This window comes from Artemia sp. Qi Xiang Cuo, chromosome 3, assembly GCF_049724085.1.
Source record: "Artemia sp. Qi Xiang Cuo chromosome 3, ASM4972408v1, whole genome shotgun sequence".
Lineage (NCBI taxonomy): Eukaryota > Metazoa > Arthropoda > Branchiopoda > Anostraca > Artemiidae > Artemia > Artemia sp. Qi Xiang Cuo.
The window spans coordinates 58142848-58160351 of record NC_142796.1 but is presented as its reverse complement, the minus strand read 5'-3'; the positions used below and the strand labels follow the sequence as shown (position 1 = coordinate 58160351).

Sequence of the window (17504 nt, the reverse complement as noted above, 5' to 3'; positions counted from 1 at the left end):
GAAAAAAAGGAGACATATCAGTGCTACCCATACAAAAAAGTGATTTTTCTTGTTTTTCAAGGTTGGTGACTGTAATATCCCTGAACAAGGTTTTCGACTATGCTGATTCCAATGCTAAATTTTTCATTTTGATCTGACGCCTTTTTCGAGGGTTCCAGACTTTTTTCGAAATAACGATAAATTTCTTTTCCCAATAAACTTTTATTTTTAACACGAACTGACATGATAGTTACCATTGCTGAATCGGTGTCAGATGTAATTTTTTTTTTCACATCTTTTAATCGAAGCCACCATAAATTTCTTTTTGCATTAAACTTTTACTTTTAAGACAAACTGAAATAATAGTTATTAATAATAATAATAGCTTATTTATAAACCACTGCACAAACAATGTGAAAAATAGTGGAGTAAAGAGAAAAAGGAAAGAAAAAATAAACACCCACAGCACTTTAAAGAAAGATAAACAAATAAGAATAAAATTCAGCGAAACAAACAAATTAGACCATGGTGATGGGACAGTTTTATATGTAGGCTAAATCACGAAGTTTTTCATTTATATCAGGTGTGTTGTACTTTTTGATAATACGGCGATTACGAAATGACAGCAGAAGATACAACATAAATTTGCAATACCGATAATAGCATTTCCTCAATTTAGATAGGTCATTCTTTCTAAGTTAAATGTAAATACCTGAAATAGCATGGTCACAGAAAACAGAATACAGCGATACTAAAGCTTTGCGATTGTATTTCGATCGATTTGCAACAATCTTGGAATACTCATATCTAATCTTGGTAAGTGCGTCCCTAATCCTTAATAGCTGACTGACGAAAACAAAACATATTATTACACAGAGTAATACCAAGCCAACGTAGGCTACCAACTGAACGTATAGGAGAATAATTACAATTAAAAGGACAATTCGTAGCCTTTACCATTGAAACAAGGTTATTCTCACTTTTTAACATCTAAATCAAGTCAAATATCTAAAATATTTTTTCTCACAATATCCACCACTTTAGTCCAAGATAATTTACTCCCAGTAATAAGTAGGATGTTATTGATGGAAGCAAGCAATATACGATACATCAGAAAAACAAACAAAGCAAGTATCAGCTATCTTGGAGAGCACTGTAGCAACACAAAGCTTTAAAACATTAGGGGATAACACGCCTCTTTGGCGTACTCCGCATCGAACACGGACATTCTCTTGGACATTAACCCCGTTCATCGACATTAACCCCGTTACCAATCGTTAATCAGTCTCAGGTGGCAATTTTTTTCACTGGGCAGTTTTTTTCAAAACTCGTTTCTTAACTTTTAGTTACTATGGTCTGTGGTCCGCTCTTTACTAGGTTGCAGCTGCCGCTGCAACCATGATACCAAACAGTCGAGAAGTTTGCTCACATCGATACGCATGATATAAATACGCCCGATACCGATACAGTATGCAGCCCTTTCTCCAGGGACTATGGAGGGTCGTATCATCACCAAAACCAAAGATATTTGACGGTTGAACTAAGTTGAACAAAATGGCCATCTCAAAATTAAGATTGGATGACTTTGGGGGGACAGAACCTTCAGGGGGGGGCTAGTTGCCCTCCGATCTTTTTGGTCCCTTAAGAAGGACACTAGCAAATTTAATTGAACGTTTTTCAACTTACAAAAACTAAGAACAAGGTACATCAGGAATGTGCTCAGGGGGAGTCTGGGGTCCGCGGTCCCCCACCAAATCTTAAGCTTCCTTAATTTTCTTACCACTTCTTATTCAAACTATGAAGTACTTGTTTTTTGCCCCTGGAATTTTTATTCTATTATTGCGTTCTCCCGAAAAAATTCCTCCGAATGTAGCTGGGAAACATAATTGGAGCTGTAGTCGCGAGTAATTTTGATTTTATCTTCAAGTTCAACTATAAAACGGTCAGGCATAAATATCCGAAACATGCAATTTTAGAGGAATAATGTGCACGTAGCAATCCTGATTTAAACCCTTCTCAGACCAATCGATAATCAACCACCGCCGTCCCTAAATAAGGAACAGCTCCTCCCTCTATGCCAAAAATCTGAATTAACGGCTGAAATGCAACTTGGCTTTAACAGTTCAAAAGATGATATGCTACGTAACATTAATTTTACAGGAGAGTGCGAAAACTGGAAAATGCGTTTTAGGTTGGTAGACTTTCATTAATGAATAGTTGATTTACAAGGAAAGTGTTTGGTGAGGGTTTCCAAGACTAAGTAAAAGTGAGTGTTATACCAAAAGGTTACAAGGTCCTTATCTGTTATAGCAACCCCACCCAAGAAGTGAAGTTAGGTTGATCCTAATGAAATATACCAAAAAATGATGAAAATCTGATGCTTTAAAAACAAATCTAGGCTATATATTTGCAAATTAGGGGTAGGGGATGGGGGTAAAGTATAGTGGGTGCGCATGCAAAATGTTTTAGTTACCGTTGTTTTGCATATTATGAAGTAAGAATTGGTTTCTAACTTCATGCTGTCCAAATACTTTACCCCCTACCCCTAATTTGCAAATATATAGCCCAAATTATATACGTCTAATGTATTCTGTCACCCGCCACTTGTTTTCCACTGAGCGTAAGCTAATTGTCTCTTAATACAGACAGATGAAACCCGTTTGTTTTCGAGTTTCAAACAGCTTAATTCTTGAGTCGGGTTATTATAACAGATAAGTGCCGGTTCCCAACACTAGCTATCTCTACACCAGGGTTGCCACCGTCAGTAGGCTTTTACTAGATCTAGTAAAAAAAAAATCTAGTAAATTTAGAGGATCTAGTAAATTTCCCGAAATCTAGTAAAACTAGTAAAAAGTCATGATTTATAGTAAACAAAACTTTTTTTTATTTTCCTAGAATTCAGGGGAAAAATATTGTCGTAAACATATGACAATTTAAAATTTTTGCTTGTCTGTTTTACAATTTACAATTTTGCTTGTCTGTCTCAGAGACAGACAAGCAGTCACCTATGTTCATAAACAGACAATTCACTTCCGGCGTCTAAAGGTCGACAAAATCAGCTTTCTGTGTATCAAATCTTACCAACTAAAAACGAAGCTATAATGACACTTGGATTTGTGATGATTGGGAATCTCTTGGAATCAAAAGAAAAGCCAACCACCCAAGGTGATTAGGTGAATCTCCTCAGTTTAAAAATTTAACTGAGGAGATATATATATATATATATATATATATATATATATATATATATATATATATATATATATATATATATATATATATATATATATATATATATATATATATATATATATGAACTTGTAGGTTTCCAGAATTTTCAATCATACTATGAAAACGTTGGCAACCTGAACTAGGCAACCTGAACTAACGCAGTTGACAACCTGAACTAGGAACTGGGCATTAAGTCAAAGAGTAGAGCACGCAAAACTCTTCTGATCGAATCATAATTAACATCTTAGGTACACACAGGTCTCAAAATTAGGACGTGGGACAGAACATTTTTCTTGAGGGAGGGGGCAACAATCGTACTGTTTTGGATCCATATTTTTCAGTTTTTACAGGGGTATGAGAAATCCTTTGTTTCAAACTTCATTGGTTCAATCTCCCACATAACGTATTTTTATCACGGTCTGTATCTAGGTTAAATGACTCTTAAATTGTAGGGGAGTTATAGCTGTCTTACAGACAAAAAGCGTTTTTGCCGTTAATGTAAGCCACAGTTTATATAATTATCCAGTAAGTTTATCGCAGATGATTTCTGGCTCTTCATTCTCGGTGCGAACAAAAAGCTCCTCCCACTTATTTGTGCACTTATTGTCCACTTATTGGTGAGCTGGCCAAGTGGTTTTGTCAGTACTTGTTCCGTAGGTGAGTATTCCTTGTCTACCCGTGAAAAGATCTAATACCACTTATTTGTATAAGTTCTCTGGAGCACTCGCACCTCGGTCCGGGTTTTTATAATGGGTGAGATAGGGAAAGATCATACTGCTAATTATATAAACTGTGATGTAAGCATTCAATCCTCTAGACACTGTTATTTTTATATTAGCCGTAAAACAATGGCACCATTGGAGTCTGCACCCATTGAAAAAACAACTGCTTCGGTTGCCTCATACACTCATGGCAACCCTTACCTCATCAGGTTAGATAGAAACAGTTGAAACCAACAATGTTATTTAATGTTCATGGTTAGTTTGATGGTTGCAAGATAAAAGTTTGTTTAGATTAATCATTAAGAAACGATAGAAAACTGAACCGGGAAAAAAAAGCAAAAGGAAAACCGTTTCTCGAGGGTTTAATTACTATTCAACTGCAGAAATATGCAGCTAAGCAGGATACCTTTGAAGGTTGAAAGATAAAAGTTGATTTGTCATGTATATAAACGAAAGGAAACTGCACAGCAGAATAAAAGGAAGAAGTTTCTCAACGTTATGACGATTATTTTCATACACAAATAGCAAGACAGGAACTCGAGCAATTTCTTTTTCAAGAAGCTCCACAGACATCTAGTGTCTAAACATCTAGTTCTAGTTACGTAAAAAGGTGATACTACTGAACTGTAACGATAAGAAGTCAATGCGAGGAAGGATCGTCAATTTGGGTGGGGGAAAAGAAGAGAATTGTTTTCCCTTATATTCCCTTCCCCCTAACTTTTTAAAAATAACTTTTTTGGAATCTACATGGAAAACACTTTATTTTGGTATTTTCATTCAGGAAAAAAACTACCCTCGCCCACTGCTTATGAAAAAATGTCCCCCTCCCTCCGAGATTTTCTTAAATTGACATCCATGCAACCGATTCGATAACATTGAATTGGTCAATCTTTTTGAGTGTTTTAAACGTACAATAATTTCCAAGATGGCATTTAGTCAGTAAAAGGCACTGAAGTCATTCATTTTAATTTTAGCAGAAATTTTATATTTTTCTTGATCCATGATTAGTCTACTGCAAGACGTAGAAAGGCATATAAATAAGAGGCACTTCCGTATTATATGGTACACACTCGGAAAGTGAAGTTAGTTAATCCTAATGAAATATACCAGAATTTGATGAAAATAATATACTTTACAAACAAAATTATGGAAACTACAGCAAAGAATTATGGAAGGGGGGGGGGGGCAGAAGACATTATATTAAATACGTAACATAACTTAACCTAAACCAAAATACCAACTAAATGTTTAATTGCAATATAGCTACAAGGTAGTTTTCCACCGAGAGAAAGCTAATTGTCTGGTATAAAGACCGCGAAAACCGGTTATTGTCTGATCTTCCCGATCCAAATTCTCGAGTGCGTACCATATAATACGGAAGTACCAAATAAGATACTAGTACATTACGTAATCCATCTTGCGGGACAGAAGTTTATCTAATTCGGCAGTTTCGAGGTATGACCAGCCCTGCTTTGAAAATGTGCTTGTTTCGTAGAATAAACAAAGGCTTAACTGAACCAACTGCAAAACGCATGAACAAAACAAACCACTTCGGTTGCTATCGAAAGAAAAAGTTAGGTGTTGACTATTACAAACGTCTTATGCAGTATGAAGTCATTATTCAAGCAGGATATATTTGATCTTCCTACAGTATTTGCTCATTTGAGAACCAGTTCTACTTTCTTACGTATATAGAGACCTTTTCCTCTGGCAATGCCCTTTCAGAAAATATAGATACTACTTCAACTTATTTGGATCTTAACAAAGAAATATCCATCAAACACTCGCCGAGACTCAGCTGAACTATGGTCAATTTCGTCGTTTAAACAGTTTTTTCTGGTACTGGTGCATAATGAGGACACATTTATATATTGTACAAGGAAACCAGTCACGAAAAACCCGCCAGACGGGTTAATACACGAGACCGCTATAGAGTAATGTAACCCAAAGCGTGGTTTTCATTGCGTTTGCGATATTTAAACTGTTGTTTTTTGGGGTTTAGGGGGGGGGAGGTACCTAGGTTAGGCTAGGTATTTAATATATGCTATGCTTTACCCCCCCCCCCTAATGCGCAAATATATAGCCCAAATCTGTTCCTAAACTATTTTATTTATTTCATTAGCATTAACCAAGCTTGACTTCTTTAGCAATATATAGAAGTGTCCGTATAATGCACCAGTATCGTTTTTCTTTTATATAATTCAGCCGTTAACATGGATTGTAATCAGACTCAAAAAATGAGAACCTCAGCAGTTAGGGTCCCTCTCCCATACAAGATGAGATTGCTGCATCACTACCCGATTCCTAGCTAAACCTGTACCTATACCCTGGAGTCTCTGAGTTATTAAATAAAAAATCATATTTTTTTAACTGAAGGTAAGGAACGACGTTAAAACTTAAAACAAACAGAAATTATTCCGTATATGAAAGGGGCTGTCCCCTCCTAAACGCCTCGCTCTTTACGCTAAAGTTTTTCATTTTATAAAAAAATAGAGTTGTGAGAAAGTCAAACTTTAGCGTAAAGAGCGAGGCGTTGAGGAGGAGACAGCCCCTTTCATATACGGAATAGTTTCCGTCCGTTTTAAGTTTTGCGTCGTTCCTTACTTTCAGTTAAAAAAGAACTTGTTTTTTTATTTAATTTTTGAACGTTTTTGAATTAATGCAGGTTTTGATTTTGGCTCACCGTACATGAATAATTAAAACAAAATTTGAATATTGATTTTAGTTTTATTTGCTTAAATCGCTTTCTCGAAACCTGTTTAATTTTATTAACGAACGTTTTTATTAGTAATAAATGTACGTAACTTACGAATTAACTTACGTAACAAACTTCTATATTTATATATTTTTAATACGTAAATTAGAGGGTTCGCCCCTTATTCAATACCTTGATCTTTAAGCTAATGTTCGAATTCTGTTCCAATTCTTTAAAAATGACCCTTAATCACAAATGCCGTTAATTAGAATAAATAGCTCTTATGAAAGTAGGCTACTAAATAATCTTTGGCTTAAATAGCGAGGTATTGACTAGGGGGTGAACACAATCATATACATAATTTTTTCTGTCGTTTTAAGTTTTGATGTTGCTCCTTACTTTCAGTTGAAAAACTTGTTTTTTTTATATATAATTTCTGATCTTTTTTAAAATAATGCTGGGAAATCCGGCGCCTTCATAGCAATATACCTTCCCCCATGAAAACTTCCTTCGTGGAAAGATCCTTCCACATAACCCCGGACCCACATCCCTCCCATTACAAGAAAAAATCCCCCCTGAAACGTCTGTATGCTTCCCAATAACCAATACTATATGTTAACATGGGGTAAAGTTCATAACTTTAAGCCCTCCCCCCAGGGACTTTGGGGGATTAAATCATCCTAAAGGACATAGTAAACATATTTTCGACCATGCTAAACAAAATGGCCATCTCAAAATTTTGATCGGGTGATTTTGGGAAAAAAATGTGGAAGGGGGACTAGTTGCCCTCCATTTTTTTTGGCCACTGAAAAAGAGCACTATAAATTTTAATTGCCCTTCGAATGAGCCCCCCCCCCACGATAGTATAGGCCCCCTGGGTCGAGACAATCCCCCCTGGGAAAAAACAACAACAACAAATAAACACGCATCCGTGATCTTTCTTCTGGCAAAAAATTCAAAATTCCACATTTTTGTAGATAGGTGCTTGAAACCTCTGCAGTGGGGTTCTCTGATACGCTGAATATGGTGGTGTGATTTTCATTAAGGTTTTATAACTTTTAGGGGGTCTTTCCCCCTTTTTTCGAAAATCAGCCAAATTTTCTCCAGCGCGTAACTTTTGATAGGTAGGACTAAACTTGATGAAACTTGATAGGTAGGACTAAACTGATGACTAAACTTATATATTTGAAATCAGCATTAAAATCTGATTCTTTTGATGTATCAATTGGTATCAAAATTCCGTTTTCTACAGTTTCGGTTACCATTAAGCCGGGTCGGTCCTTACTTACAAGTTCGTTACCACGAACTGTTTGATATGGAATGAGAGTATTTGACCCCTTGGGTTCATCGAAAAATACCGGGTGGTTACGTTATTTTACAGAAGTTACATCTTCTTTGTTTATTCAGATGAATAATCTAGTTAGAAGATCAAGTTTAAGTTGAATGATCTTGAAATTATAAGAGAGAAAGATTAACAGTCTCAAGTTCATTTATGGTAAAACCACTTATTATGATTTCGACAACTTACAGAACTACACGGAAACTGCAAGTCTTTGCCTCTTTTAAAAACAGCTTTTGATCAGTAAAGCTAATTGAAAACAATAGCTTGAAAAAACATAAATATTGCAAAAAAGCAATATGGTGACAAAAAGGGAGAGGGAATTTATCCAAATTAATATACTAGGAGTGATAAACCGATCTGGGGAAAATTTATAACGTATTTTTAAAGAATCTGTGCAGCCAAATTTCGTACTTCATGAACATATGAATATATTGAGAATTTAACTGAAAAAGAATAAAAAATATATATGAATAAAATGCACGCACTGCCGCGAAAGAAAAGATCACATAGGTACTTTACACATAGGTAACGTATAGATACCCTTCTTCTAAAACGTCAACTAGATCCCTAAAATTCTGCAGTTGCTTATTTCTGCCCACCTGAGCAAATGGACCGCATACGTCAAGGCATCAGTTATGGCTAAATAACTCCAAAGCTTTGTATAACCTTAGAGTCTATATATAGACTAATTTGGATTTTTGGTAAACTTGAAACAGTTTATGGAAAGCTGAAAACTGTAAAAGAAATTAAACACTTTTCTTCGAAAGAACTTCTTAAAATTTTGAGGTGAATTAATAAAAAAGAAGTAAAGAATCGATAACTGAAGCAAATAATAGTGTAATCTTGCCATTTTTACAAAAGCAGAAAATTTCATGCAGCCAACATCATGATTTTGTCAAGGAGCTTGCAGAGGTATAGGTTGCCATCTGGACATAAAATTGGAAAACTATGACATAATCTTTGAAATTTGGGACATAAAGGGGCAAAAAAGGAAATATTTTGTAAGTTTATGACGTAAAACGAAACATTTGCTCGCTGGATATATATTTTGGTAAAAAAATGTCACTTCACCAAAGTAGTTCTTTTTTAGCATCCAGTTTTTCTAAAGGTAAAGGATTTTCTCTAAAGTGAGGAACTTACATATTAAGTGGATTCGTCCTTTCACACTAAGTCATTTTGAAAAAAAAAATTTAATGGATTTTTTTTCGTTTTCATTACATTTGATGTTAACTGGCCACTTTGAAAGAGGTTCACAAAGCGTCTTTTGGCGAATAGTACAACTGGAAAAACAAATAACATCTGGTTTCTGTGATTTCAAGATGGACACATTCTACCTTAAAAATGACACATTTCTGGATGCTCAAGGGGCAAATTCATGGACCAAAAAGTTGCAACCCTTGGTCTTTTGAGCATCTATGTTCGTCACAGTACAATTAGTAGCTTGTCGTGTATGCTAGTTTTCAGCCTCTTAAGACCCTGACTGACAAAAATTTGAACAATTGGTGCAATCAGCAGCCAAAAACTTTTATAATAGCGTGATGTTAGCCGATCCCAGCCTGTAATAACATAGGGCATGCCAGCGAAAAAAAAACGATATTTTATGAGCGTTCCATGGTTTCCATATAATTTTCAGGTTTTATTCCTTGACAAATTTTTACCAGCCCCAATAGACCTCCCCAAAAAATTACAAAATCAGCATATTTTACACCATCATGTGACATAGTGGTGTCCGATCGAAAGCAGGGAGCCATTCTCACGGTTCTTTCCATGTCATAGCTAGCGTTTTCTCCAAAGGAGGAGGCAACCGGCTAACATGAGGAGGAACTGGTGTATTTTACAAGTGCTAGCTTTACATTTGCATTTCAAGAGTTCTTTTTATAAGACGATGTGTTTTCTCGAGGGACTGACAGCCCATAGACTACCGTAACCCCAGCTATGGCTTTTTCTCGGATCTATATCTCGAATATATACACCAAATTTCTGGTTCCTTGAAAATCAGGGTTAATGAATTCAGGTTTAAAGAATTCAGGGTTATTGCTTTGAAAAAAACTGTCTATAAGGGTTACAACGAGACCAAAGACTTAAAACCATAAAGAAGAATTAGAATTAGGGGACTGAGCTCCAGCATTTTTACTGGGGTGGGCAAGAGGGGCCCAAATCTGGAGAGTCAAGGGGCATAGGCTATATAATAATTTTTTCTCCAAATTATTGGGGGCAACTGCCCCCTTCCCCTCCAAACGACGCCACTGATTAGAATAGATCTAGGATTTTCAGAGATACCATAAAATTACCTATTCAAGTGTTATAATAAATTAAATTCTAATTGCTAATTAAAACTATTTAAGTATTATTATTGTTCTTACCAAAGTAGTACTTGTCAAACACTTTCTCCGAAAGTGGTACTTTTAAACACTTTTTGGTGAAAGTAATATTTTTGTCAAGGAAGGGCAGTTTTATTAAGCATCTTTCAAATTAAAATCACTTGTATCGTAATACAAATGAGCCTATGGGTTCATTGCAAAATTTCCATGAGTACGCAGACAAAAAAGCATTGCTTGATTTTATATTACCTTGCGCGATGAAATAACGCGAGGAAGGAAATAATGAAGAACTCGATTTCTGAATGGTTCAGGATTCGCTCTATCCCAGGGATTCCCAGCCAGGCGTGTACATACTCCTGACGTGTACCAGAAGGAATTTCTGGGTGATTTTAGAAATGATTTCTACGTATCTACCAGATATGAAACATGTGTTAAGTAGCATTTTAGGAAAAGACAAACATCTAGATGATGGGCTTTCGGCAGAGTCGTTCCTAGGGGGACGACCGGGTCAGCTGCCCCGGGCACCGCAGGGGGAGGGTGGGGCTTCACCGTGGGAAAGGATTAACCACTTTGATCAAAATTTTCACTTTGATTCGCATTTTTTGCTTATTTTTGGGTCAGGAGTGGGGCGGTGTAATTACTTTTTCCCGGGCACAACCAATCCTAGAAACAGCTCTGGCTTTTAGTATCTTGAAAAGTAGACTACTTGGGCGAATGAAACTTTCGGGATAGACCTGCCTCATTAAAATGTTTTCTAGCTCCTACATTTACTCCTTTCGAATTTCGAAGACTTGGGAGATCATCTAGAAAATGGGTAGTTTACTAATCTTTACTTTGGGAGGAAATTTTTCAACAATTTTGTTTGAATCTATCAAGGTAGTAGCCAAGATTTTTGTTGAGGGGTATTTCTTCAGGGGGGGGGGGTAAATAAAACTTAAGAGACGCATCAAAAAATTGTTTATATGCATTTTTGTTATATTTTTACGAGGAAGAAAAGAAAATCTAGGAGGTTTCAAACCCCCTACCTCCCATAGATTCGGCCTTGGAGTGTACTTTTCTTTGACTCTGAGATTTAAAAACACAAGTATTCTAATCATAGTTTGATTTCACGCCCTTCTTTCAAATTTGAGACACATCTATACAAATACCTTATAACCTTATAAAGCAGGATTTAACGAAGGGATGAAATTTAAAATACTTTCTTTAGGTTTTACATTTTTGCTAGTTTTGTAACGCCCTTCGGAGGGGAAAGAAAACTCCATTATGTTCAACGGAGTATTTAGTCCCAGGCAGAGGTAACAAAACTGGTATTTTTGCACCAAGATTTTTTTTTCTGAAAGAATCAGTTTAAGAACAAAACAGCAATATAATGGTCACTGCTGTTATATTTGCCTCCCAGCCTTCTTTTTAATTCAGAGGCGGTTTCAGCGGGCGCAGAAATTTTAAGTAAATATTCAAACGGTTATAATTATTTTGCAATTTTATTTTTATTAAAATGAAGTAGAGAGTACAGGTAATAAATGAAAATAACAAGTAAATTATTAGTTAATTAATAAAATAAAAATAAATTAAAAATAAAATAATTCAATAATAATAGTTAAATAATATAAATAATAAATTAATAATAATAAAAAAATTATCAATTAATTAATAAATTGAAAATAATTATGTTAAAAAATGACAAATATGTTAAAATTTGGCCAGAGAATTTTGTGGGACATAGCAGGGGGGCTAATCGATATTTTGCTTCGGATGCAAGAGAATTCAGAACTACCACTGGCCTGATTTAACCCAATGTTATAAACAAAACTACTGATTTTATTTACTTTTCTAATGAGTTTTCATTCGCATTATGAGTCAAATGTTGATGAGAAATAAGCCCAAAAGATGATAATTTTTCGATTCACTGATTATTGAGATAGCTAAGAAATAGACATACCTTTAGAATCAGAACTAATTTAATTCTGAATCTAAATATAACATTCATTTCCATGACAAATACCTTAAACCTGAATTGTATTTATGCAGTGAATTTTCTATCGTTTTGATAAACCGTTAAATCAGTTTGAAGAAGACAGTGACGTATGGAATATTCAGGCGGTTTTAGGGGGGGGGGGCAGAGGGGACCCGTGTCCCGAGCGAAGAAGTCGTAGGGCGCAAAATATCAAATAATCAACCTAACGGTTATAATCATTTTGTAATTTTTTTTTTTTTTTTTTTTTTTTTTTTTTTAATAAAGTAGAGGAAGCAGTTGGCTGTAAGCATAAGCAATTTGACTCGGAAGCTTTCATTTTCTCCGTATCTTCATCACCATTCCTGGAAAATAAAAGTAACTAGACCTAGTTTAATTAATTTTAGAACAAGTAGAATTAGAAGCAATCATTTAGGACGAGATAATTAATAATTTTGTTTAGGCTAAAGTAAGAAAAGTCAAGTTTAAATGAATGAAAAATTTTGTTAAAACTTGGTCTGAAAATTTTTGAGAGACCGGGGGGTGGGGCTAATCAAGATTTTCCCCGGTGCAAGAGAGGCCAGAACCGGCACTATGTATAGGGTGCATATATGGCCATTAAGGTAAAGCAAACCTGCGACGGAAATGAACATTATATTTAGGTTCAGGAAAAGACTGTGATTCTGGAGGTATGTAAATTCCTTAGCTGTCCAATGATCCCGGAATCGAAAAATTTACCCAAAAAATGATGCGAACCAATAGAATCACTAAACTTTTGTACATAGCCTAGGGATTTTTTTGGCCCCATTAGTGGGAGTGGGGTCTAGGACAATTGTTACGGCAATGTCATCATATTCGGAAACAGCATAGAATGGGAAAGCGAATACTAGGCAATTGTTCTTTTGTTATGAAGGTATTCCCTTCAGCAAAGGAATCTCGGCACCAAGGCCGTACACAGGGGGGTAGGGGTTACCAGGTTTAAACTCCCTCACCACGAAATTTTGGTCTGACTCGTAAAAACGTGAAAAAATTCATATTTAAAATTTTTACGTATTCTTTAGGTATAAGCCTCGGATTGGGGTTGTTTGGAATGGAATATGTTAAGAAGACAATTCTCACTTCATTATATGCAGAAAAATTGTTGTTAGCACATTTTCAATTCAATTCCAATGTACCCTACCCCCAGATCCCCCCCTAATGTGCAAGTTTTCCCAAGCATATTGCTATGCTTGAATCGAATCTTGAAATGAATTGAAATGAATCGAATCAACTGTGACGAAAACAAGAAGCAGAAAACACATTCATAAATTTTTCTTGTGTAAAAAATAAAAGTCTTTCGGTACTTTATTAGTAGCCCGGCAACACGCGAGAAGTGAAGTTTGGTTAATGCTAATGAAATAAAACAAAGTATAATAAAAATATAAAAGCCTAGTTTATAGACAAATTTGGGCTACATATTTGCACACTAGGGGGGGGGGGGTATAGCATAACATATATTTAATACGTAACCTACATGACCTAGGTACCTTTTTTTGCCCCCTTAACCCCAAAAAACTAAAGTTTACATCTTTGTCACGGAGTGAGCAATAACTCACTATGCAGCGGAAACCTGTTTTTCAATGGTATCTTTGACATTTTATGCGGTTCTTCTCGCCTGTTGCCCGGCTACTAACAAAGAACCAGTTTTATTTTGTAATACCACCCCCCCCCCCAAAGAAAAATTCTGGATACGCCCTTGCTCGGCACAAGATTAGGGCCGTTTTTTAGCACTAAGATCTTAAATCTAAGATCTTGCATCTTTCTGCAAAGATTATCGTTTTTAACTCATTTTTGTTCAAGATCTTACTGCTCACTGATGTAGTGAAGATAGCAAAAAGTGTGAAGAACGCCATTGTTCTGCCATGTAGAATTGTAGAACGAACAATGATGAGAGAACTTTGATGATATACTCATCATTGTTCTCAGACCGCTGATCAGAGCAGAATGATGAAAGACGTTTGCATAAAAACGACAAAAGATGTTAAGGTCTTAGTTCAAAGATTTCACTTTTAAGCGTTTTCTGACAAAAGATGTAAGATCTTAGCACATTGATGAGTGAAAAAACAAACCTATTATCAAATAAACTTTAATTTAACAAACAAAAAAAACAAGGAGCTGTACCTGGTTGACTGTGAAATACACAATATCCAAAAGTAGAGATTTTTTCAGGGCAAGTCCCAGGTGCTGATCCAGAATCTGGAGATTGCTTATAGAAACGAATCGATGTCACCGCGAGATCGCAGACTGAAGCGCAATATCTCGTTTTGAACAACACCGCTTATACCTTGTAAACCCGTGTTTACTACCAAGGTCGGGTTCACAGATAGAAGGAAAAAAACGATGTTGAGTGACGTATGATGTTGCATCACTCAAAAGACTACACCTACTGTGAATATTAATTAAATAGATCGTAAAGAAGGGTCTTGAAAGGTCTTTCTAGTTGTGCTCAGTGGCGGACCCAGGGGGGAGGAGGCGAGGGAGGTGCCCCCTTAACGTAGTCTAAAATAGTGTAATTTACTTAACTAACGCAAGATGTGCCCCATGCGCCCCATGCCCCATGTGGGCATGCCTAAGTGCCCCATGCAGGGCAAGTGCCCGCATGGGGCACTTGCCCCGGGCACATAAAGTTTAGGGGGGGGGATTCAAATAAAATATCTAATGATCATAATCATTTTTAAATTAACGCATTGAATAAAAGACGCAGTTAATAAACGAGGATTATCAGTAAATTATTAATTATTAACAAATTAAAAATACATTAAAAATAGTAAACAATCGCAATTAAAATAATAAAATTAGAATAGTTAATACTAACTAAATGATTTAAATAAGAAATTGAAAAATAACTAAAAATAGATTATTAAATAATTAATACATTAGATGTAATTGCGCTAATAAATGTGTTTTTTTTAAATGTGGCTCGGAGATTTTGTGGGAGACCGGGGAAGGGGCTTTAATCAATATTATGCCCCGGGCGTAAGAGAGGCCATAACCAGCACTGCTGTGAATGCACTTATTAGCCATTCTTTTTTATGATCACAAACCTATCGCATCTAATAGCTATTAAATAATAAAAAAAAGTTTTTTTAACTGAAAGTAAGGAACGACGTTAAAACTTAAAACGAACAGAAATTATTCCGTATATGAAAGGGGCCTCCTCAACGCCTCGCTATTTACGCTAAAGTTTTTTATTGATTAAAAAAAATAGAGTTGTGGGAAAGTCAAACCTTAGCGTAAAGAGGGAGGCGTTGAGGAGGGGGCAGCCCCTTTCATATACGGAATAATTTCTGTTTGTTTTAAGTTTTAACGTCTTTCCTTACTTTCAGTTAAAAAAAACTTGCTTTTTTCATTTAATTTTTGAACGTTTTTGAATTAATGCAGATTTTGATTTTGGCTCAACGTACAGGAATAATTAAAACAAAATTTGCATATTAATTTTATTTTTATTTGGTTAAATGGCTTTCTCGAAACTTGTTTAATTTTATTTATGAACGTTTTTATTAGTAATAAATACATGTAACTTACGAATTAACATACTTAACGAACTTCTATACGTATATTAGGGGGTCCACCCCCTAGTCAATACCTCGCTTTTTAAGCTAAAGTTCGAATTTTGTTCCAATTCTTTAAAACTGACCCCTTAATCACAAAGGCCGTTATTTAGAATAAATAACTCTTATGAAAGTACCAAAAAATCTTTGGCTTAAAGAGTGAGGTATTGACTAGGGGATGAACCCAATCATATACTTAATATTTTCTGTTCGTTTTAAGTTTCGATGTTGCTACTTACTTTCAGTTGAAAAACTTGTTTTTTTATATTTAATTTCTGATCTTTTTTAAATAATGCTGGGAAATCCGGCACCCCTTTCTTAGCAATGTCCCTTCCCCCATGAAAACATCCTTCATGGAAAGATCAACCCACATACCCCCCCCCCCGACCCGTCCCCCACTGCCAGAAAAAAAATCCCCCCTGAATACTTCTGTATATTTCCCAATTACCAATACTATATGTTAACATTGGGCAAAGTTCATAACTTTCAGCCCTCCCCCTGGGGACTTCGGGGACTAAGTCATCATAAAAGACATAGTTAACATATTTTCGACCATGCTGAACAAAATTGCAATCTCAAAATTTTGATCGGGTGACTTTGGGAAAAAATGAGCGTGGGAGGGGGCCTAGTTTTTCTCCGTTTTTTTTGGTAACTTAAAAAGGCCACTAGAACTTTTAATGTCCGTTCCAATGAGCCAAAATTTTGATTGGATGTGTTTTTTGAAAAGGTGGGCGAGAGAGGGGGGCTAGTTGCCCTCAAATCACTTTCGACTATTGGAAAGGGCACTAAACCTTAGAATTCCCAATCTAGTGAGCCCTTTTTCGAGTTTTTACGACAAAGATTTCAATAAAAACTTACATGCCCCCAGGGCTTAACTTATAACCCTTGCTCTGAAGACTGTGGGGGGAGTGTCCTGCTCAAAGATATAATTTCCTGAACTTTAACTGCGTGGAACTTAATGGCTATCTCAAAATTTTGATTGGATGTGTTTGGGGAAATGGGGGGCGTGGAAGGGGTGTTAGTTGCATTCCAATTACTTTCGACTATTAAAAAAGGGCAATAGCCATTTCAATTTCCAATCGAATGACCCCTTTTTGAAGGTTCTACGACAACACGTTCAATAGAATATTTATATGCCCCAAGGGTATAACTTACAACCCTTGTCATGAGGGCTGTGAGGGGGCTGTCATCCTCAAAAACCTAATTTCTAGAACTTAGAACTACGTTGAACAAAATGGCTATCTCAAAATTTTGATTGGATGTGTTTGGGGGAATGATGGGTGTGGGGGGGGGGCTATTTTCCCTCCAATCACTGTTGACTATTAAAAAGGGTACTAGTCCTTTGAATTTACAATCGAATGAGCCTGTTTTGAAGTTTCTGCGACAACACCTTCTATAAAAACCTTATATGCCCCCAGGCCATAACTTAAAACCCTTGCCCTGAGGGTTTTGAGCACTGTTTATATAATTAGCAGTATGATCATTCTCTATCCCTCCCATTATAAAAACTCGGACAGGGGTGCGAGTGCTCCGGAGAACGTTTTTGCAGATAGAAACATAGGCGTTATCAGATCTTTTCTCGGGTAGACAAGTCAGATTTCTCTTGGACGCGAAACTTGGCTTCAACGTTGGAACACTAATTTTGAAGAAACTAATTTTAAATTAATTTATTC

The 17504-nt window shown here is 35.9% G+C and overlaps 1 protein-coding gene across 1 annotated transcript in view; it reads right to left on the bottom strand.

Moving 5' to 3' along the window:
• The window catches only part of LOC148954336 (chymotrypsinogen A-like), a 186158-nt gene extending 171618 nt beyond the window's left edge, over positions 1–14540 (bottom strand). Inside the window, exon 1 of the mRNA XM_089086266.1 lies at positions 14402–14540. The gene's annotated coding sequence lies outside the window, so the exon portion shown is untranslated. The remainder of the gene's footprint in view (positions 1–14401) is intronic.
• Between the last annotated feature and the right edge of the window lie 2964 nt (positions 14541–17504).